We start from the raw sequence: 26,628 nt of genomic DNA, 5'->3' as shown, positions 1-26,628 counted from the left end.
GTGCCTCTGACCTTCTCCTCCACCCATCTGAGGAAACAGGCTCTTGGTTTAGAAGCGCCATCTCACTGGAGATGGCATATCATAGAGGATTCTAGATCCATTAGATCTAGAATGGGCTCTAGAAAGAGGATCCCAGCACAGCCGCACATCAGCTGTGTGACCTCGAGCCAGTGGCCTGCCCTCTCTGTGCCTCACTTTACCTATCTCTAAAAGGAGAATGACAGATCATCCACTTCCTCAGGGCAGTTGCGGGGTTTGCAAGGAAAGGGCTCAGAGCAGAGCCAGGCACATAGTAGGAACGCATGAACGTTAGCCACTAGGCTTGGCCCCTGGCCCTCCGTGCCTGCTCCCAGGTGCCCCTGGCTCTGCCCCTCTGGGCTCAGCGTCCACGTTAGCAGGCCACTGCTGGTGTACAGGTCCTCTCTACACGGGCAGTTCTTTATTACTGGCACGTGGTTTGTCCCTGACAGCCTTCAAACCCCGAATGTCTTCTCTCTGCCACCTCTCACATCCCCAGCCACCTCCTCCCACGGCCTGGCTCTGTGTACTCAGGGAATGCAAAACAATTTTAACATTGTTCTAAGCCAAACATAATTAGGAAGGTAAATCTATAACAACAGCTAAATCACATAATGCATTCCAAATCCAAGGAAACGTCACTGGGGGGCGTCTTGGGGTCTCGGGCGCTCCAAATCACGAAAGTGATGGCCGCGTTTTCCCCTGGCTGTCCCCCTCTCCGCCCCCATGCCCTCCCCAGCAGCCTGCACAAGAACAGAACTGGCTCCTGGCTTCTCCAGGCCCACATAGAGTTCTCCATGTCGCGTGCATACCCACAGCAGATGGGTTCTTCTGGAAATGTCGGCGACCACTCACTCAGCCGGCAGCTGCTGGCCATCCGCCACATGCCAGTGCTGCGGAGAGGCACGGGGCACAGCGCTGCCCAAGAACCACCAACTCTGGTGGGGCGGGCGGATCCCATCAGCAGCTGCCCTAAGGTCGAGCGGCGGCAGCCCCACGTGCTCAGCAGCGTGGGAGGGACGGCTGATTCTGAAACGTGCCTGTGTGCGCGCACGCACAAGCGTGTGCAGGTACGCACACAGGGGAGTGGCTTTGGGCCTGCTTAAATGAAGAGAAGGCTTAGGGAGGGGCCAAGAAGAGACCTGCTGGCAGAGGGCAGCCTCAAAGTCCAGCCTCCGTCCCACTGTGGAGCGCCGGCCGACTGTGAAGTCCACTACCTTCCTTTGCTGCCCAGCCCTCCCAGCCAGGACCCTGGGGATGCTTTTGCCTTGGTGCAGGGTGTGAGCAGGATTAGGGCGGGGCCTTGCTGGAGCCACTGTCCTCTGCCCCGGGGAGCAACTCTGTTAGATATGGAGGGCCCCAGCCCATGAAGTCTAAATTCAGATGGGGTTCTCATTTTTGTGCCTGGATTATCTGTGACTTCAACCCCCAGGCTGCCTTATCTCCCCTCCTTCATAGGGACCGTCGGAAGCTCAGGGCATTTGAGCCCCTCCACCACCACTCCTACCCTCTAGTGTGCATTCTCCCCCACCTCTCGCCCTTGCTGCCCCCACCGGTCCTGCAGACCTCCCTGAACTCTGGGGCCATTCCTGGTCTGGGACAAGGTCTCGGGTGACCTCAGTTGGTCGCAAAGGCCTTAAAGGCTGGTGCCTTGACTGACAGCTGCTCGTGTGAATATTGTTCATTCAAAGCTCCGGGGGACAGGGTCGCTCTGTCCACCCCTCCTGCAGCTCCTCTTTCTCTGGAATCCTAAAGAGATGATTAAATAAATAATGAGCACAGGGAGGCAGCTCTGGAGCGGGAAAGCCCACAGCACCTTTGAGCTGAAGCTGCCGATCGCTGTTACCCTGTCACAAGGCCTGAAACAAGGTTCTGGGGGTCACAGGGGGAGGGCAGTCCAGAGTCAGGGGATCCTATCTCTAAAGAGCAGGCTCCCCACACACCCCTTCCCACACCAGGTGTCTAGCCACGTTCCCTGAAACTCAAGTGTCCAGGCACAGGGGTCTTTAGAAGTCATTTGGACTGGTTGCCTTGTCCTTTGGGATCTGGGAAACCATTTGTTCCAGCCCCCAGAAGAGCCCACCTTCTGCATTGAGCAGACTTGGGGTGTCACATGCATGCACACACATGTGCATGCACACATAAGGAACTCCATGTTTAAAAGTAAAACTTCTTTGCTGCCAGAAGGAGTCTGTCAGTGGGGCTCTAGCTGTGCCAGCCCCTCAGAGTGGGTCCAAACCCCGAAGGCCCAGCAGGCCTGCAAGAACTGCTTTTTGTGTCTTGTCTCCCTCTTCTCCTTTCTCCAGCCCCACTGGTTCCTCCACAAAATAAAACTAGACATTAAATAAGATCCCCACCACCATTTTTCATAGAATGGTCTAGAAGTATCTGGAAGCATTCCATCCCCCTTGCTCTCCAAGATCAGATGATAAGCCACTGCCCCTGTACATAGCTGAGGCCCGATGCTTTCCCAGTGCTGAATGCTAATCCCCTTCTCCCAGCTCTCCAGAAACAGCTGGAAAATTGTCCAAGAGGAACATCAGCATAGATAGGCTGCACGGATGTGGGCTCCTCAGCTCTCGGGGGCCTTTCACCTGCCTGAGCCTGGCCGGGACCAGGGTTGGGGGAACAGGCTGGCAGGAAGATCCTCCAGGTGCCAGGGAAGCTGCCCGTCTGGGGGACCTGCGCCTTTTCCGCACCATCAGATTCCAAGTCAGACATTGTCATCGATCCCTAGGCGCTCATCTCTTGTTCCTTTTTCTTTTCTGCCACCTATATTTTCTCATGAAGGGAGCTGGGGTAGGGGAGCACAAGGGTGGAGATGGGGTGGAAGGTAAGGGATGGAGGAGATACTGGTTTTGAAAGGCATTGCCTCAGACTCACCCACAGCAGTAAGGGAATGAATTCGGAGTGTGGAGTCCCTGCTGCTCAGCATTTCGGGGTGTGGGTCGTGGGGCAGGGAGCGGGGGACTCTCGTCCTTCCCCTCCTCCCCAGACCGCCTTCTTTACAAATTCCCAAGTTCTGGTGGTTTTAATTTTACGGCTCACATTTTCTCCCAGCAGAATCCTGGGATGACAAGGTAGAAAGCCTGCCTTGATTAACTGTCCCTCTGGCGCTGAGGCAGGGCCTGGCGTGATAAATAGCAGGAATAAAACCGAGAGATGCGTGAGGCAGGCAATCGCAGGCCCGGCCGTAAATCCCTGCTCTGATGGGGCCGGAGATGAGCTGGTTATTTTATGGAGGGAGCTCGGCTGGAAGCAGCGGCTCTCTCCAAGCCGAGCCTGCGGGCCTCCCCGAGGCTCCCCCTCCCTCTCTGGCCCCGGGGCCCCTCCCCCTCCTGGCTCCCCTGCAGTGGATATTGTTTAAGTAAGATAGAGTGGAATCGCTCTATTGTGTCATTGATTTTTAATAAAAACAGGTAACATGCTGCAAATCTGGCAGTTATTTCATTTCTCCTCTCCTTTGCCCAGATGTCCAGAAACTTTCCCCAAGGGCTCTGTTCTGTGGGCAATGGCAGTGACCAGTGCCTGGCAGGAGGCATGCTCAGGGTTCTGAGAGATTTCCAGGCAATCTGGGTTCTCTTCCCTCTTCACACAAGCACACAGGGCACACACACACACACACACACACGTGCATGAATACAAGCAAGCACGTGAGCATACATGCCCATACACATACACTCAGTACGGTGCATGCACACATGTGCATGTGCAAACATACATGTGCACACCCATGTGTGCGCTCACAGGCACACACACACACACATGTCCCACTAGCCCGAGAGGAGGGACAAACAAAGCCTGAGCTCTCCTCCTGACCCAGCTCTTTGAGTCTCTGGTGACCTTGAGTCTGACATGAATAAGCTGAATGTTCCAGGAGTGGGGAAAGGCAGGTGCATGAGAACAGGAAAGCAGGAGAAGCATCAGAAAAGGAGGACAAGCGGAAGGGCTTAGAGGAAGAGAGGGCAAGGGTTCCCGTTAGAGCAGGAGGAGCCTGAGCATTGCATGCCCACGACATTATCCACCATGTGTACCAGCACCTCCCAGCCCCATCAGGCCTCCTGAATCCGTCTCTGTCAGTTTCACGGGAATTACTGAGTATAGCTGAAGCTTTGTGTCATTCCCGGCTGGTGAGGCCTGTTGTTTACCTGTTACTGTGAGTTCACAGGCTCCACCTGAGCTGCAGGAGCAACAGAGAGTTATGCATGGGCCTCCCACTGCTGGGTGTTTCTAACTTTCTCAGAGCATTATCACACATGGGTGTCTGGTGGGTGGCACATCTCCCATCCTCTGTGATTCTGGAGAGGCTGGTGCGGTAGTTCCCATCTCATAGATGAGGGGCCTGAGAGGCGGCTACTTGCTCAGGGCAGGCCTTGCTTCCTGCCTGACCTCCGGGCTGCACCTAGCACTGTCCACCTGGGCTCTCCAAATCTGGGGTCAGGCAGGAAGCTCTGACGCCCTTACCAACTTCTACCAGAGCAGCTCCTCTTCAGGTGGTCATTAAGGCCTCCCTAGTGGACTCCCTTTAAACCGTCAAATCTGCAGTTAACTCATGTTTGATCCCTGGACTATGCCAGAGGCTGACCTCTGCCTGATGCTCAGGCTCCCCCAGCAAACCTGCTGCTGAGCTTCTTTGCTGTGGACCCCATCCCCATGGACAACAGGGGCGAGGCTGAGCCCACCTCCACCATCAGCATCCAAATTCCTACTTCTGTTCACAGCCTCCCTTCAACAAGGGTTTCCCACCTCAGAAGCCTCCTGCTCTTCCACTATCAACAAAAGGGGCCTTAAAACCTCTCTTCAGGCCCAAGCCTTGCAAGGGAAGCTGAGACAGGATTCCATGTGTCCACTGTGGGCTGCAGTTGGGCGAAGGCTCCAACCCTGAGTCAGGACCTTGGACACTCTGGGGACACACGGAGGGACAGGGATCAGGACACCAGAACAGGCGTAAAGGAAAGATCTGTGGAGCAGAAGATCTCATCTGGGAAAGGGTTGCAGGAATGGAGTCAGAATTCGCTGAGAAGGGAAAGGGCATAGAGCAGGGGTTGGGCCAGGCTTTGGACAAGGCCCCTGGGCCCAGCTGGTGCCTGCCTCAGGCTGGAGCCCAGTGGTCCTGGGGGTGTCACTCCCGCTCGGGGCCTCGGGGTCTGTAGTGGGTTGGATGGCTCCAGAATTCATGTCTGCCCAGAAACTCTGAATGTGAACTTATTTGGAAAAAAACATCTTTGCAGATGTAATGAAGCTGAGGGTTAAAATGAAATCATTCCAGATTAAGGGCAGGCCCCTGATCTAATGAGAGAGCCCCAGGGAGAGGATCCCGTGACGATGGAGCAGAGACTGGAGAGATGCATCTACAAACCAAGGGACAGCAGGCGTTGCCAGAGGCCACCAGAAGCTGGAGAAGGGCCTGGACGAGTCTCTTTCTCAAGGCTTCCAGAACAAAACAGTCCTGCACATACCTTGATTTCACACCCCCGGTCTCCTGAACTCTTGAGAGAGTAAATTTCTGCTGTTTTAAACTGCTCAGTTTGAGTCATTCCTTCCAACATCCCCAGGAACCAATACGGTGTCTTTTTCTGAGAAAGGAGGGTTGTAGCTGTTACGGGACCACCAGGCAGATGATGGGTGAGACGCACAACAGCAACCAGTTCGGATCGCCCAGGCCTCGAGCTCAGCCGCAAGAGCAGGGCATCACCGGCCCTTGCTGTTTACCAGGCCTGCTGAAGCCCTTTACATGCACTATTAACCCTCACGGCCTCCCTGTGAGATACACTCAGCTGTCACCCCGTTTCCTAGAGGAGGCAACTGAGGAACGCAGCTCAGTCGGGCCCCACTCAGCCCCTGGCAACGCTGCCTCGCCTCCAGTCGAGGGCCTCATCTTAGCCAGTGACTGGGAGCTGGAGTGAGGGATGGACGAGCTGGGAGGGAAGAAGGAACACAGGGAAGGCTGGGACGGCAGAGAGAGGGAAGGAGGCCGGGGGCTTGCACACCAGTCCCCTTTGCACCTTCAGGGGCTCATCAACTTCCGTGACCTGAGCAGAGGGACTAGGGATCCATGTAGGCAGGCCAGGACATGCCCACCCTGTCACCTCCCCTCATGTCCTGTACGTCATCGTCACTCAGTGCCCAGCAGTCACTGCCCAGTTCATACCAGTTTGCAGGACACTTTCTGAGCTCAGCAAGGCTGGGGAATGGCTGGACATGTGTCGCCAGCCTTGAACTTGCTCCTCTTGTGACAAGAAATCTACACCCACAGTGCCGACCGGCTAAACACGGTACCCATGATGTCCTGAGTCAGTGCAGAGCCCCATGTGTGCGGTCAGCTCTAAGCCACACAACCGAAGCCCTCTGTGCCACACCCCAAACCCCCAACAGCCTTCTTCCCACCTCCCTACGGGTGCCCAAGGCCACCAGTGCCCACCCCCCCACTGTCCCCTGATATGATCTGTCTTCCTGCCCAATCCGGTCCTTCACAAGCCCTGTGCGAGCTTGTATCTGCTCTGGAACCAAATAGTAACTCAGATACTGTAGAGTATCCAAAATATATAAAGAGTACATAAAGAACATTTCATTGCTCCCTAAAATAAATCCTGTACCTTTTAATAGTCACTCCCCACTCCCCTGACCCCCACTTCCTGGCAACCAATAATTTCTTTCTATCGCTAAGGGTTTGCCTGTTCTGGACATTTCACATCAGTGGAATCCCACACAACGTGGCCTTTTCAGGGTGATCTTCTTTCACTGAGCATGGTGTTTCAAGTCCCATCCATGCAGTAGTGTGTGTCGGGACTTCATTGTTCTTTATGACTGAATAAATATGTGAGAGTTGGACTATAAAGAAAGCTGAGCACCAAAGAATTGATGCTTTTGAACTGTGGTGTTGGAGAAGACTCTTGAGAGTCCCTTGGACTGCAAGGAGATCCAACCAGTCCATCCTAAAGGAGATCAGTCCTGGGTGTTCATTGGAAGGACTGATGTTGAAGCTGAAACTCCAATACTTTGGCCACCTGATGTGAAGAGCTGACTCATTTGAAAAGACCCTGATGCTGGGAAAGATTGAGGGCAGGAGGAGAAGGCAACGACAGAGGATGAGATGGTTGGATGGCATCACTGACTCAATGAACATGAGTTTGGGTAGGCTCCAGGAGTTGGTGATGGACAGGGAGGCCTGGCGTGCTGTAGTTCATGGGGTCACAAAGAGTTGGACATGACTGAGCAACTGAACTGAACTGAATATTCCACTGGGTGGATACATCACATAAGGTTGACCTGTTCACCTATGGATGGACATCAAGCTATTCCACTTTTTGGCAATTGTGAATAGAGCTGCCGTGAATGTGGTGTTTTTGTTCGCCTGGGCTCTATCAGGGAGTGCATTTTCTTATAAAGAGGCCCCACTGCCCAGAGGCAAAGCCAAATGGAAGCTCAGGACCTGGGAGCAAAAGATCCAAAATGAATTTTCTTTTTTTTTTTTTAAATGAATTTTCTAAAGGGAAGCAGCTCAGAGAAGGACCGATGGGCCTTGGCCTTCGGAGAGGCAGCCAGAGCTCCCAGACTCACTTCTCTAGGGAGCCTCACCCACAGACCCAGGAGGGCTGCCTCCACCTCCCCGGTGCCTGGCAGAGATGTTCCCAGCGTTCAACACCACTGACAGTCCACCCCCGAGGACCGCCTCTCCTCTCACCCTTCCTCCCCAAGATTTCCCTTCCCATCCGCCCTGAACTTGGAACCCACGCCGTGTTTCCCCTTCACAGCCCGTCTTGCCTTCATGGGATGCACAGTCTGTGTTCCAGCAAAGTCCAGGTGGTGGGTCTGAAGGTCACCCACACGTGGTGCATTCCAGGCCTGGTTTTACTCCCGCAGGATACTTGGCAATGGCTGGAGACACTGCTAGTGGTCACAACTGGGGGACACTACTGACATCCAGGGGGTGGAGGCCAAGGATGTTGCTGAACATCCTATAGCACACAGGACAGGCCCCCAAGGGAAGATTCTCCAGTTCCAGGTGTTGGTGGTACTGTGGTTTAGAAACCCTGTCCTGGAGGTGACAGCTCGCTGAGCGTCTCAGTCGTTGGGCCAGGCAAGCTGAGAGCACCCTCACCCCATGAGAAGCCTGCAGGAAGGGCTAAGCCAATGCTGCCTCTCCCAATCCTATCCTCTACTCCAAGGACACAGATTTCCACTCTTCCAGAAAGTTCCAGAGGCTCCTCTCCCAGCTGCAAGCCCAGCACAGCTCTCTCTGCTCCCCCTCCAGGCAGCAGAGCCATAGATCCTTGGCCAGGGGACCAGGAGGAAAGGCTGGTGTGGTCCCACCCAGGTCCCACACAAACTCCGGGCACTGCATATCAAGGCCAAAGCCCACATAGGGTGAAAGCAGGATCGCCTGGGCCTGGGCCTCCCCATCAGATGCCTCCCCTTCCTCTCTTGACATCTCTCAGAATACGCCAGAAAGTGCGGTCACTGCCTTCCGAGGGTCCGGCAAGCGTGTGAATCTGTTAGCAGCAAACACTTAAAACAGCTCAGTTTTTGCAACCTGCTTTCCATATGTCACCTTTTCTCTATCGGAACCTCTGTAAGTGGACGAAGCTCTCGCCCTGGTCAACTTCTGAGAGGCCCTTGAGCAAATCTCAGGGCTCCAGCTCAAAGCCACAAGGAAATTAAACTTACAGCCTCAAACCACTGCCCCGAGAAATGTTCCACAAACTGCCTCCCCACTTCCCTGCAGGCAGCCGCACTGTTAGCCCTCCTATCTGCTGGGGCAGGTGGTGATGTGTACCCCCATTCCACAGAAGGACCCACGGGGGTGTAGTGAAGTCGAGAAGCTGCCAAAGAGTCAGTGAGGGAGGTGGGGGAGGTGAAGGCCCCCAACTCGGGGTGGGTTAGCCAGCATCCTGGCTCCCCATCTCTAACGGGGTTTTGCTGCAGACAGTGGAGAAGTAAAGAGCTTCTGCTGTCCGTTCGGCTTTGTGCTGCCCACTGCTCAGCAAAGCATCTGTGGCCAGGCTGAGGGCCAGTCAGGATGGGCCCTGCCGTGGGTCAGATACAGCTAGAAGAAGTGGTAGGGGTGCCGGAAGGTGGGGACACAACTGGAGCAGAGAAACCAAAACTGAGACTTGGGACAGTGCAGCGGGTTGAACTGTGTCTCCCAAAAGGAGAGTCCAAGGAGTCTCCCCCTGGAATCGGAGACTGTGACCTCATTGTGGAATGAGGGTCTTTGCAGATATATTTAAGCTGTATCTAAGGTAGGAACCTCAAGATAAAATGGTCCTGGGTTCGGGCTGGTCCAAAATCCAATGACCAGTGTCTTCATAAGGAACAGAAGCAGAGGAATAAGCCTGGGCTTCGGCAGGTTTGTTCTGCCAGCCTCGCTTCCCCTGTAGGCACTCTTGTGTCCTTCTGCTCACCTTTCCCGGGGTCCCTTCTCAGTGAGGAGGGGGAGAGCAAACAAAACCTCCCACGCTGGTTCCATGCTAGGAGGCAGGGGAGGAGGCCCGGGATCAGTTTCTGGCACTATGTTCCCTTTGGTTTCCATGAAGAAAATTAACATTTAATTACAGTGGGAGCTGAACAGAACATATCCCAGAGAAGGCTGTGGGGACTTGTCACTCACCTCCCGTCTCCCTCTCCCTCCTCCCCACCCACCATCCTTTCTCCCCAGAGCCCACGCTACCCCAGGCCTTCTCCGTGCCAGCCTGCACCCTTCCCTCCCATCACCAGTGACACTCAACCCACATCCAGGTGAATCAGCAAGAACTCCCCGAGCCCTCCCCCAAGCCCACCCCAGCCACTCCAGCCCAGTTTATTGAACACAAACCGTTCAGAAGACTCCAACATCTTCCACCCAGAGATACTTCAGCATTTTGCATAATTGCAATTAGGATCAGTTTTCATCATTCAATTATGGTTGAAGATTTCTATATGCTGATCGGCAACCCGCAGGTACAAACACCACACACTTAGTGGATTTGGCCACCTGTAGACCCTTTGGAGCTGTCTCCCTTGGTGGACATCGCCTTTTTGGCCCAGCTCTGGGTCAGCACGCACCCATGTGTGCACACACAGCCTCACACTTGGGCACGAAGGCAGCTGTGTGGCTGGCCGGAGTGGACGTAAGGGTTAAAGTCGTGATGGGGCTGCGCCATCCCTGCCGCCATTCAGCAGGGTCAGCACATTTCCGTTATCCAGCCGCCCACTTGTTAATTAATCACTCATTAGGCTAATCACAGCTATCTCATCTCCCACTAGGGGGGGAAGATGTTAGCACAGTGGAATGCCAAGCCCCAAATGCAACTAATGGGTCTGTAGGAAGGCAGAGCGAGAGAAAGCGGAATGACAGAAAGTTTCTAAAACCGAGGTGGGCACATACAATCAGACGGAAGCCGTGTGTGTGCAAGGAGCCCTCCCGGGAGTTGAAGCCATCCCTGGGTGGGCAGGTGGGCAGCCACAGCAGCCCCTCTCCTTCCTGTGTCCCTGCAGGCTCTTTCCATTCCAACCCTAGGCAGATCCCATTGCAGGCCGTGAACTGAGATCTGGGCCCTGGGAACAGAAAAAAACAAGAGAGAGGGCGCACCCACAGGGACCACGGGAATGTCTCTTACAAGTAGGACAGTCCTCAGATGTTAATGCAGATGTGCCCATTGGAACGCACATGGGACATGGGTCCTTGGGGGTGACTCCAAGGAGATGAGTCACCCCAGGTTCCAAGAGGAACTGCAAGTTCATCCAAATCTATGGCCCAGAGGAAGAAGATGGGAGGAAAAACTACTAGCTGCTTGCCATGACTGAAGCTAGAAAGAAAAGGATGTTTTTTTTTTTCAACAAAGCAACCAAGCTCCGGGGAGACTCACTGGGGAAACAGCTTCAGACAAGGTGTTGTTTTTATGTCACCAAGACTACTCAAATGCCTGTATCCAAAGAGAGATCCTAAAAGGAGAGAGACAAGCAAGACCCTGGCTAAAGAAACACATTTAAGAAGTAAAACCTACTTTCAGAAAAGCACAAACCAGGCTTTGCTAAACTGGGGCTGGCAGCCTTCAATCAGAAGCTGGTGTGGCATCTTTGAAGAGCACCAGCTACCCACCTTCTCCAGCCTGAGGAGCCATGATCGCTCACCCCAAACCATGTTTTCTCAACAAAAGTTTCCACCCACAGAAATACTAAATCCTTCCTACTGCCTGTTTCACTCCATTTGGGCTATTTGCAATCAAAATGAACAATTATTAGGGGATATAATGATGTTTAGGTGTATCATTTGCAAGAAATTAAATGTAAACATCTGGGTACTAAATGAGAGGAAAATATATTGGGAAATTTGGCTTAAAAGTGTTTATGCTAATTTATTCGACTCAGTTGAGTATAGTCAACTCCAGACCCTGGGGACTGTCAGTGTGGGTGACAATCACCAGCAGAGGTGGGCTGGGGAGAAGTTGTCACACTGCTGTGCTCTGAGGCCAGAAGACAAGCACACCAGCCTCACAGAGGCATCATCCTGGAGATGAAGGAAGCTGGAGAAACGTGTGTTCAAATCTTCCCAGGGGACAAATCGGTTCACCTTGACTGCAACTCCACGATTCAACTTGAATCCCCAGGCAACATGTGCCCTTGGATCAAATCAGCAAGAGGGAAACCATCTTCTATTCAGTGGGGAACCCAGGAGCCATCACTGTAAGTTATACTCCATTCAAGAGGTGTCCACAGGGCCCTGGAGTTCAAGTCCCAGCTTCTCACTAAGTGGCTGAGACCCTAGCCATATATCATTTGATCTCCTCCAACCTTCCTTTCTGTGGTTTGAAAAATGGTGGTGAGAATGGCACCTGCATCATCACCTTGTCTGAGGATTAAATGATAGTGTGTTTTGGTAGTGAGCCTGGGCACAGTGCCTGAGATGTAACAGGAGTTTATTAAGTGGAGGTACTTCCATGGGACCCCTTCCTCCAGGCCCAGAGCATCCCTCCCATCCAGTAGGAGCCATACTGTCTACACAACCTATAGGGTGGCCAGGGGCTGACACTCTCGGTCCCACAGAACTGAGAGGGCTTCCCGTCACATCCCCTCAGGATCTGGGCTGGGGGTGGGGCACTCGTGGAGAAGGAGAGCTCTGAGCTGAGCCTGGAAGTTGGTAAGATTCTGACTGGTTAGAATTCAGAAGAAGATAAATGGTAAAACGAATGGACGAACAGCAGCATGCAGGTGAGACTTGACAAACGGTTGCTTTGGCAGGGTCAGAGGATGTTCAGGAGGAAGCAGGAAACCACAGTGCAGACAAATTTGAGTCAGTGCCTCCCAAGAGGCGGGAACTTCGCATCTTAGAGGCAGGACTGCGAGCGCGGATGGGTAAGGGGAAGTATTCCGCCAAAACCTCTGCCGAAGGGGAGCACAGTGGTCAAGGTGGAAGGGATGGAGGAGGTCTGTGCCGGGCTGCTGCAGCAGGAAAGAAAGATTGCCCACACAGGGCCGGGAAGGTGGGGGCCAGCCAGATGTTGCCCCCCCAGCCACACCAGGACAGATGGCTGCTGGGAAACAGATGTGGGTTGGGGCTGGGCCCAGGGCACTGTCTGCTTCGGGATGTGTTCCCTCGTCCCTCGTGGCACCTGGCCCCCAACTACCTGGGCCACGCCCCACTTGCAAAACCACCCGAGAGATGCGCAGCTTTGAGCAAGTAGCTTCACCTCCCTGAGTGTCGCCTGCCTCATGGGGTTGCTTTGAGGATCCAACGAGTGAGTTTCTGCAACAGTCCACAGCCCACGGTTGAGGCAGTGTTATTTATTAATGTTACATAAAGTTAGAGGGAAAAGCAGGCAGATGTGGCATCTGTGGGATGTGTGGTGCTGGAGCTCAAGAAGGCAGATGGGCTTTGGCTAGGGCCCTGGCCCCACTACCCACATGCCAAGTCACAGTGATGGGGCATCCTGGGGGCAGCAGCCTTGTCTCGTTGTGACAGGATGAGCGCAGGGGCCGGAGCCATCTAAGCAGGATCACTGCCCATGTCTCTGCCAGTCACAGTGATGGGAAAGGGTGCCTTCGCCTCATCTCAGGGGTGTCAAAGGGAAACTAGCAGGAGGTGGGGATGTTAGAACAAGCATAGCCACAACACAGAAGGGTTGGAAGATGGCCTGCTCTGGCCCAAGACCCTGGGAGCCCTTGTCTGTGCTGAGATCACGGAGAGAAGGTGTGGGCAGGTACATGCAAGTGAGAGCGGTTGTGCAGACATGTGTGGGGCAGCTTAATTAATGGCTGTGACAGGGAATCTCAACAGCTTGGCTGAAGGATAATAGGCAAGAGGGATCAACTCAATCCCCAGGGGCTCGGTTCCGCCATCCCACTGGCCCTGGACAGATAGCAGGCACGTGTCCTTGTCTTGGGGTGCAGCATCCAGTGTGGGGAATGCCCTCCCAGCCCACCACCCAGTAGGACATTTCTTATGTGCAGAGATGACAACTGACAGCTTTGACCTGCATGGCACATGCAGCCTCAGCGACAGGGAGCTGTCCCCTTGCTGGCGTGTCCAGGGGGAGGAGGTGTCTTAAAACGGCTCATGAGTGGGGGACGGCCTTTCTAATCTCTGCAAATGTCACCGACTTCCAGAGATCTGTGAAATCACCCAACCAAGGCACATGGCCCATAATTCCTTCTAATGTGCTTCCGTATCCGTTTCAGCATCTCCACTGGCTCTTCCTGGGAAGACAGAGCCTGCGGGCCCCTGGCACCCTCCACCATACACGGCTCCTGGGGCCTCCATATGTGGGGAGAGTCAGAGCATCCAATCACCCCAAGCAGCAGTGCCCAGCGGCAGAGAACACTGCTGGTCTCCGCTCCCAAACAAGGCGCCCTCCCCTGGGGCACACTCCTTCCCTCTCCTGTTTCCCACACTCGTCTTTGCAGACCTGGCCAGCTCCATAGCCGAGCCTGGGGTTTGGGTCCTCGAGCCACTCTCCCAGTGCAGGTCCAGCTGGCTCCCAGGGCTCCTGGGGACAGTGGTATTACCTCCAGGGAACCTGGTGTTCCGAGGTCTGCTGTGGAAATGGGGAAGGGCCGGGGTTCTCTGCCCCCCTACCCACTCGCTGATGCCAGGCTTGGTGTTTCTCCAGGAAGCAGGGGGTCCTGGGGATCCCAGCGTGGTCAGAGCTCAGGGGGCTGAGGGCATGGCGGTGCCCCGTCTGGAGCGGAAGGAGTCCCGAGGGGCAGAGGGTACTCCCCTCAGCAGGAGAACACTGGGAGAGGAATGGGAGATCACAGCCACCACTCTCACCCCCTCAAGTTCTAGAGACTTCCAGACCCGCCCCCGCCCCACCACGGTGGCCACATTCCTAAAGTCCGGGAATAAGGCTCCTCCACACATGGCAGGTATTGAAACACTGGCTGCCTGAGCGTGGGACACGGAGATTACGGTAGGGGGACAGGCTGGAGGGGTGTAGGGGTTATGGGATTCGTGGTCACTGTTTCATTTCCTCATTCAGCTAATACACCATGAGTGCTAAAAGCCTCCCTCATGAAGCTGGTCCTTCACAACAGCCAACTGTCCATCAGTAGACAAATGGATCAACACAACTGAATCCGACTCAGTCACGAAGTGGAATGAAGTACTGGTATGTACTACAAAAGGCCAGATTTGATGCCGGTTATATGGAATGTCCAGAACAGGCAAACCCACAGAGACAGAGAGTAGCCTAATTTGGGTGTGGGGTCTATGCCAACATCATCAGTTAAGAGTCTCGAGATGAATGCCTGGTGTCTTTATAAGAGGACGGTGAGGGAGGTTTGGACACAGGGAAAACAGAGGCAGAGACGAGAGTGATGCAGCTACAAGCCCAGGGATGCCCAGATTCACCAGAAGCTGGGAGAGGGACCTGGAATAGACCCTCCCTCAGAGACTCCAGGAGGAACCAATCCTGCAACACCTTGATCTCGGCCTCCTGGCCTCCAGAACTGTGAGACGATATATTCCTACTGTGTTAAGCCACCAGATAGTGGAAATTTGTGATGCCAGCCTTCAGAAATGAATACCTGGCTTGCTACCCGTCCAGATAATTTACTGGTTATGCTCATTATTTGTCTCCCTTTTCCAGAATGCATGTTCTATGAAGGCAGAGATTTCTGCCTCCTTATCCACGGGTGGGTCCCGAGCTCCTAGACAGGTCCCCACCACATGGAGGCACATCAGTAATCAAAGATGGGTGGACGGTGCATCTGAGCCCAAAACCCAGCTCCACCAGTTACCAGCCATGTGACTGGGCGAGTTCCCAGACCTCTCTGAACCACAGGGTTCTCTCCGTGGAGCACAAATCCTAGCAACCACTGCCCAGGATGCTGCTACAAAGAGTCAATGATTAGAAAGGCAAATAAGGTGTCTGATGCACAGTAAGCCCTCAAACATTAGAAATGGAGTCAGAAATGGAGTCACTTGAAAATAGATTAACAGAGGTTCTCAGCCAGGGGCAACTCTGACCCCTAATCCAGGGGCCACGTCTGGAGACAGTGTTGTCACACCCAGTGGGAGAGGCACTATGGTACCTCGTGGGTGGCGGTGGGGGAGGCGAGAGAGGCTGCTCAACATCCTACAGTCACCAGGACAGCCCCCACTACAGAGCTTACCCCGGCCGCATGTCAGTAGCGTTGTCAAGTCCAAAACGGTTTCTGGAGTGGAAGCAGCAGGATATCAATACAGAGTGAAAACTCAGACACAGAGTGATATATGTAGGGGGTGGGGATCATGGCAGGAGGCTATGTTTCTAAGGTGAGCCTGAGACATGCCCCACCAGCTGCCATCTTGAAAACTCCCACAGAATTTCGCCAGCCTGTGGGTAGGGATGGTCTAACCTCCACTTCTTCCGGAGGGACTCAGCCATACCCACCCCCAGATGGAGGGAAGAAGGCAAGGAGAAGCCTCTCCTTATTTTCCTACTGCTTTCACTACCTCCATCTCCACCCCCACCCCCACCAACATCATCACTGCCGTCCCCCCACCATCAGTAACACCAAATTTTCATAGAGCTGCTCTACAAAAACTAAGTCCTCCTGGGTTTAACCCTAAGGCCCCGGCAGCCACCCATCGCAGGAATTTTACTGCAGCTTCACTGGACCCAGACCAGGAAATCCAGACAGGGATGTGCAGGAGGGCTCGCCACCCCTCTGCTCTGCAGCGGGGTCTCCGCAAGACAGCAACACATCACGAAACCCTCACTTCCCCTTCACCATCTCGGAAACCAGCGTGCTTCCTCTCCTCCAAAGCGTTTCCAAAGCAGTGGGCAAATTACCAGGGAAATGTTAGCGGTGGCCTGGAGAAGAAGGGAGCCAGCCTGCCCGATGCATCACGCCCTGGAGCCGCTGACATGGGGAAGATGCCCACCAAGACCCGGCATGAGCCCAGGAGAAGGGGCACACATGAGCCTGGCAGAGGGAGGACCTTGGCCCGCAGCAGAAGCTGCCGGGCACCGGGCCCCCAATTAGAGCCGGTACATCTGTCAGGGCGGCTGGAAGACAGGCAACAGATACCCTGCAGACATCTGCCTGCAGGAGGAGCTGTTCCCGTGCAGACGCTGGAGGTGGGGCCACACAAGCTGGTGACTTTGCTCAGGGCGGAGCAGGAAGGGATGAAGGGAAGGAGGCAACTCTTTTCATAGCAAGCAAACAAACAAACTGTTTTGCTTCAAGAAGCCAAAAAAGAGAGAGAGAGAGAAAGAAAAAAAAAAACAGAGAGAATGTTTCTGGAAGAGCAGTAAGATCCATTTTGGTTAGGTTAGAGGCGAGGAGGACTAGCAGCCAGGCACGCTGATGCTGGGGTCTGCCCTGGTCCCCAGAACAGCTGGACACAAGGCAGGCCAGAGTCAGTTGGCTCCCAGCCTGCCCTGTGTGTGACTCACCCCCACAGCTCACAGAAGCCTGGGGAGTCGGGGATTGCGACCCTGAGTTCACAGGTGAAGAGCAGGGGGCTCAGCCATGCTGAGGCTACCGGGTCAGTGAGAGGGAAAATCTAGGTGTGGCCCAGCCCCGAGCCCCTCCCCAACCACCCATCCACCCACCACCGACTGACCACCGTGCTTCCCTGGGGAGCCCAGGGTCTCTCGATCCTGAGCAAGCCGAAAAAGGAGCCCTCCCTGATGTTCCTCTCCTTCATCCTCCTTCCCCATCACCTCCACCCTCTGAACCAAGAGCTGATTCAATGCACCACGATGGGCAGAGGCCTCTCAAGGCCGCCCCCCACCCCCCAGACACAGGGTGCCCTCCCTTCCCTCCTCCCTTTGTTCTGGCCATGCAGACACTGGAGCTGCTCGTCAGGGAGAGCGCTCCATCCCATAATAAACAGCATGAACTATTTATAACCCTGAAAACATCTTTATTATTATTTCTCTTCCCTCCAGAAACAATCTCGCGCGACTCTGCCCAGCGCACACGGTGAGGACGGCAGGGCCGCGGGCCGGGCTCTTCCTTTGGCCCTGCCCGCCCGGCGAGCAGATGGCGGCGTGGGCGTTAGGTACCAGCCTCCTGGCAGTCCGAACATCTGTTCCCGTTAGAAAATGCTAATTGCCATCAATCAGGACAGCACCTACCCACATTTACATGCAAGCACACACACATACCACACACACACACACACACACACACACACACACACACACACACACACACGCAAAAATACATCTAAATTTCTCCAAACACAACACTCCCTGCATGATAAATAGGAGGTCGGTGCCTTCGCCAGGCAGAGGCCGGCACCTCCCTGGAGGCTCCACCTGGGCTGCATGGCCTCTCTGGGACCCCCGGGACCCACAGCCAGAAAGGAGGTTAAGGAGTCCCTCAGTGGACACCAGGGCTCCCCCAGCCTCTCGTCCACACATCTGGGAGTGGACGCGGGGTCACTGGCTCTGTGCAGCAAGGATTAGGTTGCCTGGACAGAATGCCTGCAGACACCAGACACTCCTTTGAGCTCTCCTTCTCCATTTGGCGGGGGGGTGCATCTGCACGGGGGACCTCTCTCTGAGCAAAGGTTCTGGGTGCCCCACACCTCCCAGGAACAACTCAGCTACATCTTTCAGCCGAGAAGTCTGCCCCACTTCCAGACTGGGAGGGTGGTTCAGAAGATTCCCCGCCGAGACGCTCTACGGTACATTCATGGCCCCGAGGCTGGCCTCCTCTGTGGGTGTGTATTGTGGCCCATGATGCTGGGACCAGCTTTTCCTGCCCTCAGGTGTCAGACTAGACCTCCCCCTGGTGCCCAGTCTCCGTCCCCCAGCCTGCAGCCCTGGGCTTCACTCGCCCATAGACCACAGTTTGACCGACATGTCCCCAAACCGCAGTGATCTAGAATAGTCCTAGGGGCCAGGGGGCACGGTGCTTCCTACCACAAAGCCTTGTCCTCCCAAAGGAGCACAGACCCAGGCTGCTCCCCAAGTGGGAGGGCAGGCCACAGTGATCCAAGACCCTGTCAACAGCAACTCTCAGCCAAAGTGTGAAATCCGAGGGCCCCAGTGCTTCCAGAAGGTGGCTTGGAGTATCAGTCTGTTATATAAGGGGAAATGTGTATTTTCCTGAGACTTCTCCCCTCTCCACACACACCCCCACCTCTATACACACCCTGAAGAGAGCAAGCAAATTCGGTTTTTCTCCTCCCGAGTAGCAGGTGTTGCTGGGGGATACAGGGACTTGTTTGAGTGGTCAGTTCAGATGACTGAAGGAGGGGTGTGTGTGTCCGATGACCGGGGCTCAGGCTCCTCTCATCTGGGGATCAGGGGAGAAGAAGGACTCTGCCCACCGCTGGCGGTGACCTCCATCAGTGTAGCATCACCTCTGCCTCTGACCCCGGCCTGGGGCTGCCCTTACTCCCATGGTGATGGGGGGAAGCATGTGGCTATCCGAAATGGTTAGGAGAGGCCGGCGGGTCATGTTTCCCCATCTGCTTACTCTAGTTCCCCAAAGTAGGAAATTTCTGGTGAGGGCAGAAAATAAAAGAACGGAGGCGGGGGTGGGGGAGAGGAGGAAGGAGGGAAAGGGCAGAAAACCTTACAGAGGCTCCAAACACCTTTTCAACTGTTCTTCCCTTAGGAAGGGCCTGTGAACACACACAGGTGGCTCGGCCACGGCCACGTGATGTCCATGGAGCATGTTCCTTTGGACACTGGTGCCCAGGACTCTTGTCCTCACTTCCTGCCCTGCCTGCCCAAAATAGCAAGGTTTTAAAAAAATCCATGAACTTCTACCCTTGACGGCTCCTCATCTGTCAAGGTGGGCAGTGAGACCTGTGTGCACCAGTCCACTGAGCTACACTCCACTGGCCCTGTGGCCCGAGATCATCAGCATCAAGGGGAATGTTACCCCTGACCTGTTTCATGCCAGTTCCGGGAGCTGTATGCAGTGTTTCAGGCTCCACTTTCACTGGGCTCGTCCTTGTCTCTGTTCAGAATTCCGTGTTTCTCTTCACTGAGCACTCTGTGAGTGCCCAGGGTCCCCAGGAAGTGTCTTCCTTTTCATACTGGGCCCCTCCCTTCATGCTCCCCCAGCCTCTGATTTCTCCTCAGCTCCTGAGAGCGTGGCCTGTCTCCCGTCTTGGGATCCCGGACTTGGGCCCTGGAGGGGGTCATTTTTCAAGCACCAGGGATTGTGCCGCCTCCCTGCCCAGCGCCTGCAGCTTCCCCCATGGCACCTCTCAGTCTGTGTCCCCTCCCTGTGGAGACGCAGGGTGCCCCTTGGACAGGTGCCCTCGGGGACACTGGGGATGCAAGGACCATGACCGCACCAAACCTGGGCACTAAGTCCAGACCCAGGAGCCCTCATCTGGCCCAGTTTCTTAACCTCAACTCAGGACATCCAGGCCTGGGTCATCCTCTGTTGGTGGGAGATGCCATGTGCACTGGAGCTTTCCTGGCCTCCATCCATAAGATGCTGGCAGCATCTCCCTGTCATGACAATCAAAAATGTCTCCAGATGTGGCACAGCGGCCCCCTGCTGAGCCCAGGGCTCTAACCAGAAAGCCTCAAGATGACAACCATAGCCCTTGGCCCGGAGGAGGAGCTGGACGTTTACCAGCTGTGAGGATGGGCAGGGCAGGGAGGATAAGAACAAAGAGGCAGCATGTGGGCGGGACAGTGAGGAGGGAGGGAGGGGCCAGATGGGACAGGACAGGTCAGGGGCTGGATGTTGACGGCCGTGGATGGCACAGCCAGGTGCCACGTGTCACACGTCAGTCCTGATCATCATTCCAGGAGGCTCCTCGGGCACATTTCCACATTTCCCTTCCACCTTCTGCCTGACCTTCCTCAACCCCCCACCCCACGCCCATGCTTATTTCCTGCCTCACAGCCTCCCTAGTTGGCTGAGGCCTGAGAGGTGATAGAGGCCCCACTTAAGCATGAAAGGCAGCAGGGCAAGGAAACACTCCCACTCTTATAAGATCAAAAGAAGACAAACCTTAAAAATAAACTTTGCAATAATAATAATAAGCAATGATTTCCAGAGAGGAGATAGGTGGGAAGATACGGATGGACAGTAATAGGTAATGGATATACACATAGTTGGACAATAGATACACGGATGGATGGATAAATACATACATGATTGATAACTAGATATATTGCTCCTTGGAAGGAAAATTATGACAAGCCTAGACAGCATATTGAAGAGCAGAGGTATCGCTTTGCCGATAAAGACCCTTATAGTCAAAGCTATGGTTTTTCCAGTAGTAACGTATACATGTGTGTGTTGATTCATAAAAAAGGTTGAGCATTGAAGAACTGATGCTCTCAAATTGTGAGGCTGGAGAAGACTCTTGAGAATCCCTTGGACCGCCAGGAGATCAAACCAGTCAATCCTAAAGGAAATCAACCTTGAATATTCATTGGAAGGACTGATGCTGCTGCTTGCACTCTCGAGATCTCGGCTTCAAGTGTAGGGTTTTGGGGCTGATTCTCTCCCAAGCACACTAGGGGCTGCATGGAACCTGCCACATTGGACATCCCCTCACACCCACAGCTGAACAGAGCTGGATCTGCGACCCCAGGAAGCAGATTCCTTTCCAGGGCCCAGACCATCATGGTGGGACTGCAGCAGGGAGACATAATGTAAAGCAAGGAAGGGTGCATGTCAGGGGAAGGGCAGTTTGCTGAGCCAGAGTCAGGAGAAGATGTGAAGCAGGGAAAGACAGAGTCAGGGTCCTCTGCTTGCTGAGTGCACTTCCAGAGCTGGGCTCCTCCCACAGAAAGACACACCTCACAGAGTGCTCTGAGGATTAAATAAGAGCCCAGGGTGAGACTTTCACACCCGTATGGAGGTTCTCCTGCTGACCACAGGTTCTCTCTTTTGTCACTCCTTGTACCATCCTGTGCTTAGCTTGGCACCCACAGCACCAGGTCCTTCTCTGCCCTTAATGTGCTCCAAAAATGTTGGAGAATGAATATGTACACATTTGGATTTCATCCTAACTATGGATGTCACCTGCAATGCAGGAGACCCAGGTCCGATTCCTGGGCCAGGAAGATCCCCTGGGGAAGGGAATGGCAACCCACTCCAGTTTTCTTGCCTGGAGAATTCCACGGACAGAGAAGTCTGGCGGGCTACAGTCTATGGGGTCACAAAGAGTCAGACATGACTAAGCAACTAACACACACATGGATGTCACCAGCTTGAGACATCACTCCACCTCCAATGGCCAACAGGCGTATCTCTGAGACCCCACCCACACAGAGAAGAAAGAGTGGAGATTATTACCAGAAATTGGCAGGCTGGTGGGGGTGGAGTATCTTCACTCAACAGCTCATTTCTAGGCCACTAGGCCGCCTATATGAAATGTCGTCTATGGGGTCACACAGAGTCGGACATGACTGAAGCGACTTAGCAGCAGCAGCAGCAGCAGCATCGTATGAAGAGTCTCATCCAATTTCACAGATGACAGCGTTAAAATACATCTAATCCAATCCACCCCCTCCCCAGTACACATGTGCATCTCATGTTAGAAACCCTCCCCCGACATCCTCACCAAGCTTCTCAAACCAGAGACCCACCCCTAACCACCCCCTTAAGCCACTCAAGGAATCACGGTGATGAGATGGGGTAGCTGAATAAGTATGCACAGCGTTTCTAAAGCGTTTCAGCCAAAGTATTTTGGAGAAATGGTACTGTTACGTTACAAGCAGCAAGAGCATATTGTGGATGAGATGAAAGATCTGCATGAATTTTTAAGATAACAAATAAGACATCAAAGAGATGTCAGGTTTCCTTGGACCTCTTGTGGCAACAGACATCCAGTCTTTCAGGGGTGCAGGTTTAATATTCCTGGCCTTTTGGAATCTTCAGAGGAAAAATTCATACCTCCAGTGAAATGCTATGTGCCCTCTATCATCCAAGACACACCATTTAATCTCCCTTTTCCAGAGCACAGCTTACTGCATGCAGGTGCATGCTGTACCTCTGGGATGTCCTCTCATGTTAAAGAAATTATAACCAGGCCTTCCTTTAGACTCAGAAAAGGAGAAAAATTCACTCAAATTAATTTCTCCATAGAAGATAAAATAAGGCTTGTACCTGCCTCAGCAAAAATGCCTCAGCCTTCCCAGCTGCCAATGGAGGTGGGTGTTGGGCCCACGCATGCCTTGCTCTGGAGGCCGGTACGATGAGTAGTCTCCCACTGGAGTGGCCTGCCAGGTATCTGAGCTCCTGGAAAGTGGGGTCAGAGTGAAATGCTCCATGTATGCCCTGGGGACCGAGAGCAAAGCATTTTTGCAAAGAATGTATGGGGCTATGTGAAGTACTAAATAACTAAAAAATCATTATGCTCTTGCCTTGGTAACTTTTCGAGCAGCAGAATGGTCTAGAACAGTGACCAATCCAATGACATTCTGGCTCACAAATGAGAGAACACATTCACAGGCCACCTCTGGTCATGTCAGGCACAGGCGACATTTGTCCTGGTTGTCCAGGTTACCTAGCACTCGGGTGTGCAGGCATCTGTTTCCTTAGCTGCAAACAGCACAACAGATATTAAGATACACAAACCTGCAGCTTCTCAACCAAATACACTGCAGAGTGGATAATCGTAATCTGAAAATTCTTCCTAGTGACAACACGTCTTACTCTGTAAATGCTGTTGAGTGAGTAATGTGCTCCCATCCCCTTGACAGGGTCTACGATGGAGCAGATTACTCCTACATTACACCTGGGGTGACCAGTGAGTCAACGCTTCCCAGGGGGAAGGGAGAGTGTTTCAAGGGCATTTATATCAAGACATTCTGTGGGAAGTCTTTTATGGAAACCTACTAGGTGCGAGGCTGTGGGAAGAACACAGAAGCAGCAGAAGCCTGTGCCCTTAAGAAACCCAAGAGAGAAACAGAAAAGTAAATATCGTATACTAATGTGTATATACAGAATCTAGAAAGATGGTACCAAAGAATTTATTTGCAGGAAAGCAGCGGAGACACCAACATAGAGAACAGACTTAGAGCCATGGGGAGAGGGGAGGAGGGGGTGAGATGTATGGACAGAGTAACATGGAAACTTGCATTACCATATGTAAAATAGATAGCCAATGGGAACTTGCTGTTTGTCTCAGGAAACTCAAACAGAGGCTCTGTATCAACCTAGAGGGGTGGGATGGGGAGGGAGATGGGAGAGGGGTTTGAGAGGGAGGGGATATAGGTATACCTATGGCTGATTCATGTTGAGGTTTGACAGAAAACAACAAAATTCTGTAAAGCAATTATACTTCAATTTAAAAATAAATTACTTAAAAAAAAAAAAGAAAGAAACCCAAAAGAGGGAGGGACCCAAGAGGAACTTCCATGGATAGAGAATGTAGAAAGGCAGCCGCAGTGTCTGTTTCATGTACCTTCCATCTTCCCTCTGTGGACCTGGAGGGATGGAACCAGAGAGCAGACAGCAGAGAGGGGCAGAGCCTGGGTCATACCAACTTGGCATCCATCCTGGCATTGTCCCCAAAAACCTAGAATGATGGATGCCTGCTGGGATCTTGCCAAGCAAACCACAGTGGCCATGCTGTTTTGGGGGAGGTGAGTGTCATCCTTGAAAAAAAACTTGTTATTTTGAAATAATTTAAGACTTGAAGAAACTGCAAAAATAGTGCAGAGAATTCTCACATCCCCTTCTGTTACGGGCTGACTTGTGTCCCCTCCAAATTCATTAAGTTGAAGCCCTAACCCCCAGTACTTCTGAGTATGACTGTATTTAGAGAGAGTTTTAAAGGGTCCTTGACTCCATGCATGCTCAGTCATGTCCAACTCTTTTGATACTCCGTGGACTGTAGCCCACCAGGCTGCTCTTTCCATAGGATTTCTCAGGCAAGAATACTGGAGTGGGTTGCCATTTCCTCCTCCAGCAGATCTTCCTGACCCAGGCATTGAACCCACGTCTCTTGCATCTCCTGCATTGCAGATGGATTCTTTACCATTGTGCCACTTGAGAAGCCTGTAAGTTTAAGTGCAGTCATATGAGTGGGCCTTAATCCAATCTGACTGTGTCTTTGCAAGAGGAGGAGGTTAGGACCCGGACACACAGAGGGACGACCATGTGAGGATGCAGAAAAAGATGGCCATCTACAACCCAAGGAAAGAGGCCTCAGAAGAAACCAACCCTGTTCACACCTTGACAGTAGATGGACTTCCAGCCTCCAGAACTGTGAGAAAGAAAATTTCTGTTCACCATCCAGTCTGGGCGCTCTGTCATGGCAGCCCAAGTAAACGAACGTACCTTCACACATGACACATTCCCAAACCAGGTCAACCACAGAGCTTATTCAAACTTCACCAGTTTTGTGATCTGACTCTATCCTCTGCATCTGGGCTTCTCAAACTATGTGTGGCAAAGGCCTCACTCTTCTTTGCAGATCTACATTTATTTATTTGCAGATCTATATTTCTTTTTAAGCTACAAGCATGGGATTATTGGAAAAGTAGAATAAAAAGATTTACAAAATACAAAGCCTGATTTCTTATTATTAGATTCAGTAGACACAACAGTAGACAGAAAATTGCCCTTTCACTCTGACTGTGAACGGTTCTAAATGAACACTCTCGACTTCTGTCCCCATCTTGCTGGAATCAGAGCAGCAGCTCACAGGTGGGCACTGGCTCTGATTTTGTTCGTGGGCTTCCCAAGTGGCACGGTGGTGAAGAATCCCCCTTGCATCATCTTCCAGGAGATGCAAGAGATGCAGGTTCGATCCCTGGGTTGGGAAGATCCCCTGGAGTAGGAAATGGCAACCCATTCCAGTATTCTTGCCTGGAAAATTCCACAGACAGAGGAGCCTGGCAGGCTACAGTCCGTGGGGTCAAAGAGAGTCAGACACGACTGAGCGACTGAGCATGCATGCACAATTTGGATCATAGAGACTTGGGTCCTGAACCGGGGTTGGTACCAGGCAGCAGCTGTGGGTTCAAATTCTGGACAGCCCTGTGTAACCATTCCTGTATGGCTCAGTTTCCTCAGGAGACCTAGCTTAGAGGGTTATTGTGAGGAGTAACAGAGATGACGCATGTCAATCTACAGATGAGAACCTTGGATAAGATACTCACAAACACGTGTCACCCCAGCTTGTCAGCTGGACCAGTCTCCAAGCTCTAAGCCCTGCTGTAAAGACTCCAGGCCCACGGATGTCTCCCACAAGAGGTTGTGTTGTGCGTGTGTTGTTTGATCTTCATTGAACTTGGGTTTGTCATCTGGTTGCTTCCAGGTCCTTCCGGAATGCTGGCATCCTGGTAACCCCCACTGGTAGCTGCGGGTGGCCACACCCTGCGAGATTCCTACAGTTCCAGCCACTACTCAGCCACACTCAGCGACACAAGGTCACTCAAAAACACCATCTGTGCATGTGCTACCTCCTCTCCCACCTCAAAGAAAAAAGAGAAAAATGATTCTATTCTGCCTCCATGTTTTCTCCCCTACACACAGAGACACATGCACCACTGAAGTTAAGCTTGTCTCAACCTCTACTTCTAAATTAATTTTTCTTCCTGAGGCATTTGCTGACACTCCCTTTCTGTTCTTTGCCCTTCAGAACACAGATGTCTTTGAAAGCACCAGGCCTGGGAATACTTAATGTATCCTTGCAAATCGGATTAAAAAAAAAATAATTTTCTCCCAATCCATAAAAATCCCTGCTCGTCTGTTTGCCCTTTGAGTGGAGTTCACCATCAGCCCACGTGTCGACACAGAACAAAGTGAGGGGTCTATGGGATCCGATCCAAGGGCCTAACCTGGGCACCTGCCTGGCAGTGGAACCAGGAAGCACACGTCAACTTCTGGGTGAGGCTGGCTCACAAACCCTCATGGCCCCCGGTAGCCTGTTTTGAATCTAGAATCAGCGGGTTTGTATAAATCCACGTAGAACTTCTCTCTCTGCCCAGGACTTCTCCTTTAAGTCCCAAATTCTCTACTGGGACTGAATGTGACAAGTGCACACGTGTGTCAGCATAGCACACTGAGTGTGACACTCGTCCCTGTCTCCCCTGCATGTACCTGCCTGCTGCTGTCAATGGTGATAAGTCATTTACAGCCCTGTTACGGATGGTCCATAATCTCGCAGGAAGATGGACCATGTGCACACGAGGAGGACTGGGAATCCCAGGAGGCCGCCTCAGCCACCCTGGACTTCCGTATCCGCAGACTTCAATG

General features: G+C 53.0%; 1 protein-coding gene across 6 annotated transcripts in view; it reads right to left on the bottom strand.

Moving 5' to 3' along the window:
- The window catches only part of RBFOX3 (RNA binding fox-1 homolog 3), a 440,093-nt gene that overhangs the window by 294,798 nt on the left and 118,667 nt on the right, over window positions 1-26,628 (bottom strand). The window contains exon 1 of one of the 6 annotated variants that reach the window (XM_061389817.1): window positions 831-1,038. The exons of the other annotated variants lie outside the window; for them this stretch is intronic. The gene's annotated coding sequence lies outside the window, so the exon portion shown is untranslated. Of the gene's footprint in view, window positions 1-830; window positions 1,039-26,628 lie in introns of those variants that run through there. 6 annotated transcript variants of the gene reach the window in all.

Source organism: Bos javanicus, chromosome 19 (genome assembly GCF_032452875.1).
Source record: "Bos javanicus breed banteng chromosome 19, ARS-OSU_banteng_1.0, whole genome shotgun sequence".
Classification (NCBI taxonomy): domain Eukaryota; kingdom Metazoa; phylum Chordata; class Mammalia; order Artiodactyla; family Bovidae; genus Bos; species Bos javanicus.
The sequence above is the reverse complement of the archived record's forward strand: the minus strand, read 5'-3'. Positions and strand labels throughout refer to the sequence as shown.